Raw genomic sequence first — 4,754 nt, 5'->3', positions numbered from 1 at the left:
GGCGAATGGCGCAGATAAAGCATTTTCCAAGGCGGTACAGCATAAGGTGGGACAAGACAGTCTGAATTACATTTTATAGATGTATTTCTGACATGTCTCAGATCCCCTCGCGGTCGTCGTCGTCGTCGTCGTCGTCGAGGCCGCCGTCGCCTCTTCTGCAGAAGTACCAAATGGCCATCGTAGCAAATGCGGCGAGGGACGCCCTGCCATCGATTCCGAAAGCACAAAGTGTGTGGTCTGGTTTCCCAGTCTATATTTGATCGGTCTCGTAAGAGGTTGAATGTAACGAATGGGTGGGAAAGAGCAAGGGGCAGCGGCTGTGTGGAACGAAAACACAATTCCTCAGGGGTTTGAGCGTTTCGAGATGAGTCGTATACAAGTCGTAGTTGGTCGTCAGTGACCGTGTGGCCTAATGGATCAGGCGTCGGACTTCGGATCTGAAGATTACAGGTTCGAATGCTGTCACGCTTCGTGTTTTTCCAGTTCTGAAAAAGAGACATAGTGTTTTAATGTAGCAATTGTGCAGTACGAAACCGTCTGAATGTTGCTGTTGACCATTTTTGGCTTGGAGTTGCTCTTGAGCTTGAAACGCACACAACAAGACCGGTGTTAACTAGCGAAATGGTCGGCAGAGTGCCGTCACTTGCACATCTAAAACAACGTCGGAAAGTAACTCGTTCGGCTTTTGAGTCACATCAGGTATGTGTGTTAATTTTGACGCCACTAGCTCTGCATGTTGTCATGCAATTCCTCTACCTCTCAGAAATGATTAAGAAATAAAAGTGAAATACGTGACGAGTGTGACGTTAGGAAAACATTAGGCAGCATGGAGAGATTCTGTATGGGACCACCCAACCCAAACGAGTACTGTGTGGCGTGCTACCCGGGAGGTATTCATCGAGGCAGCTGGCGAGCTCAGTCGGTAGAGCGTGAGACCCTTAATCCCAGGGTCGTGGGTTCGAGCCCCTCCCTGGGCGGAACGGAATTTTGTTCCGCTGCAAATGTAAATTACCATTTTTCTGATTAACGTGATGTAATGGAAATAGGAACTTTAAACTTTGCCTATGTCTCTGTCATTCGCAAGGAAACTGTATTTGAAGGTGAAGGTGATTTTGTAGACATGTATGAAAGACATGTTCTGAAATGCAAGTGTTGTTGTTTGGAGAGCACATCGGTTACGTGTCAGATGTGTTGCCAAGCAGTAATGGGTCGCCATAGCTGCAAATATTGGACGGTAATATGAAGTGTTTTTCAGCTGAAGTCTGATGATGCAGACGACCGTAAGGACGAAGTACCCAAGAGTACCGCTAGGCTGCGCCTCTTTAGCTCAGTGGTAGAGCGCTGGTCTGATAAACCAGGGGTCGTAAGTTCCATCCTCACAGGAGAAAGACGAATTTTGGAAATCAGTTTCGCGTCGTGGAGGTATAGCAAACAGTATCTGTGATGACGAACAATTAGCGACAGACGTTTTATTAAGAATTACTCTCAGATGTGATTAAGGCGAATGGCGCAGATAAAGCATTTGCCAAAGCGGTATAGCATGTAACGTTCCCTCTTTCTGTTTTTTTAGGTTTGATATGTCTGATTGTTATTCTTTATTTCTATTGTTCGGAATCTTTATTTTTATTAAATTGAGCCTGAAACTTACGTAATAAATACTTCGCGTGAAGTACGATTTGCAGCATGAACAAAAATTAATTTCGGAAATTTAATCCACTGAATATTAAAAGTAAAGCTTTTGAACAACGCGCGTGACTGACTAGATACATTCAGAGGGTACGTACATTCGCGTGCGAGTGGTTGCGGTCTGATGAGAAATTTTCATTGTGAAATAATTTCGTCGTAACACACTCGGAGATTGCGAACGTACATTCAGAGTAGAGGCACGTACGTTCTATCATTCCCCGTGGCCTGGGTAAAAGAATGGCAATTATTTAAATCTAAGAGTATTTCTTTTGCATCGGACTAGTATTTTTATAAGAAAAAGAAGATTGCAGGTTCTGAATGTCTCGGCAAAACGAATTGGAAGTAATTTGAGCGGCCACGAAAGGAAAGTAGAGAGCACAATCACGCACCTCTACTGTTGAGCAGCGCCGTTTTGAAGATATTCGGTTCCATCTAAAACTCGCCGTCTCTGCTTAACATAAATACTCCATAGGCATGGGAATAAGGCTTGTTGTGCGATGAAAATAATATAAAACACATCTTGCGTCTTTTAACTCTTTCACTTACCACACACACACACACACACTAGTAATTAGACAGTACGACATCCCACCAGCCCATCAGAACAAAAAGTAGTCGTTCATACCAGAAATAAAAAACGAAGGGCGAAATTGTTCCTATGTCTCTCAAAGATAAAACGTTTACCAGATATTTCTCTGGTGTGTCACTGGCACAATTTTTCAGCACCTCTGCGATTAAATCACAATATTTTCAGTTCCTTGACATCGCCCCCTTGGGCGAATTGTCTGAAGAAATGTCAATTTTGCGGACAATGAGCCCAAACACTTTGCACACTGGTAGTCCTTGTCTGTTATTCACACGTAATGGGATTGCACTGTCAGTGTCTCTCTCCCGATCACTTCATTCTACAAACATGGTTTTATGCCAGTTTTGACACATGACAGTGAGGACAAATCATTTATATAAGGATACACAGAACACATGTAAAACACACATAAACTTACATACTATACACACAAAATTATTACATCGTCCTTGACACAAAATCATCACATTTGGATAATTGTTACATCCTCCTATTACCTTCTTTCTTCTCTTTTTTTTGTATTGTATACACAAATTTATTTTATTATTTCTTGGTACATAGCATTATACAAAGGTATTACATTGTTTTATACATAGTCTATCGCTATATAAACAGTCTTCTTTTACACTTGCTGCTCATAAAATTCATAATTCCTAAGTCTTTTTTTTTTTATTAAAAAAAATTTTCAGGAAAGTCACATATTTATTAGAGTGTTCGGATCTAGATCGTGGGTTAATAGTCGTGTCTGGGGCAGCAAGTGGTGTTAGCTCTTGCTTAGAGTTGGTTCTGCTTTCCACTGCTTCTCTCTTCTACTCCACGATCTGCTTAGTGACATCCTTTCCGTATTTTACTATTGTCTCGTCATGGGTAATATAAACAACAAACAAAAATTCACATGGATTAATACTTAGTCTAACTTAATACTAATACATATATATACATATAAACAAAGGCGTTGTTCAAAGGTAACGTGGGGGCGTAAATCATGAGCTGGGGTAGTCAGACTTTATTTCGGGTTTCAGGAATCTGTGTTTCTACATGTCTTGGCACTTCGTTGGGTGTCCAATTAAACGTAGATTTTGCTTTGCATTTAAATTGTCCTTCTATGTTATGCCGTTAGCCAATAATGTGTCATATGCACATAACTGCACTCGCAACAATCAGTTTGGTGGCGCGCTGCGCGCCGTGTGGAAATCGGCAGTTGCGCGGGCCCACCGCCGTAAAGCGATGCCGCGCGTCTCGGTCCAAACTTTTCAGTGTCTCGAGCAGTGTTCACAGAGTTTGCAAAAAAACCAACCGCACTTGTTTCCACTTGCTGTACACCTTGGCTGTGGGAAGGGACCACTCGGTGCCTCCGAAGTCCACTGCACAAATTTAAGTACTGCACTTCACTATTTGGCTAGCAACGGCACACTGTCCTATGTAGTGCACAAACACTTGTACCGCCGCAGTCTTCGTCGATTCACTATGTCTCTTTTACCTCGAAGGAAAAGGTTCGTGATATGAAACGTATTTTCACTTGTCTGTTTGCATATAGCTCACAGGTCACTGACACTGAATAACATTGTGACACTGTCCTGTCCATTCAGAAACAAAACTGTAGCTAATGATATCACTAGCTTGTCTTTTATGAAAAATGCCCACGTTCGTTATTTGTTCCAGCGATTTTTTACTGAACCTTGTCGGCGTACCTTTTTGCTCATAACATTTTTATTACATAAATTGGTAGGTGGTTGTGTTCTCAGAAAGTACGTGCCTCTAATACTATATTTCGCGATCGTGACACTGTCTGATATCTCATAGAGCATAGGAGAGCACGTTTGAGAACAACAGCATTTTTTTACTCTATGTCGTGCTACTGATGCACTTATGTATTGAAATAACAATACTAGGACATGAACGCACTATAAGTGCTTTTAGAAGTTGTCTACAAATGAGGCAAGGTTTGTTCATTCTCTACCCGCGAGTTACTATGTGGGAGGGGGGGGGGGATTCTTTCATCCTTTCGTCACCCAAGTTTGTAACAACGCATGGTACACACACATCATAAACATAAAGGAATAAAATAATAATAGGAAATGAGTAAACAGACATAAATAAATCACTATACATAAATTGCTAGGTAGTACAAACAACAGATTAATAATGAAGCTTGGCTGCTGTGCGCTACTGCCTCTAAAGTCTGTGCTCGCGTATATGGTGTTTTTTTTTGTGTTCATATTTGTGTTACTTCTTCTCCTTCCATCAAATATCTTCCGCTCAGATTGGTCAAAATATTATAAACACATAAAAAAATATAATCAATGTACAGCATCCCTCTAAAGTCAGCGTACATCCTCCGTATTTTCATACTAAAAAAAATAGATTATTAAAATTCTTTGGCGTTACTTGGTATCACGTAGTGTGTTTCTCAGTGATCTTGGTAATGTTTTATTACGTCAATCGTCAGTCATAGTGACATTAATGTAACTTCATGACTTTT

At 41.1% G+C, this 4,754-nt stretch overlaps 1 non-coding gene across 1 annotated transcript; it reads left to right on the top strand.

Annotated features, from left to right (window-relative positions):
- Positions 1-1,316: 1,316 nt before the first annotated feature.
- Positions 1,317-1,388, top strand: Trnai-gau (transfer RNA isoleucine (anticodon GAU)). Its single transcript has one exon. It is a non-coding gene; the product is annotated as a tRNA-Ile (tRNA).
- Positions 1,389-4,754: the final 3,366 nt, after the last annotated feature.

Source organism: Schistocerca gregaria, unplaced genomic scaffold (assembly GCF_023897955.1).
Source record: "Schistocerca gregaria isolate iqSchGreg1 unplaced genomic scaffold, iqSchGreg1.2 ptg000470l, whole genome shotgun sequence".
Classification (NCBI taxonomy): Eukaryota; Metazoa; Arthropoda; class Insecta; order Orthoptera; family Acrididae; genus Schistocerca; species Schistocerca gregaria.
Note: the sequence above shows the minus strand (reverse complement) of the source record. Positions and strands in the feature narration are given on the sequence as shown.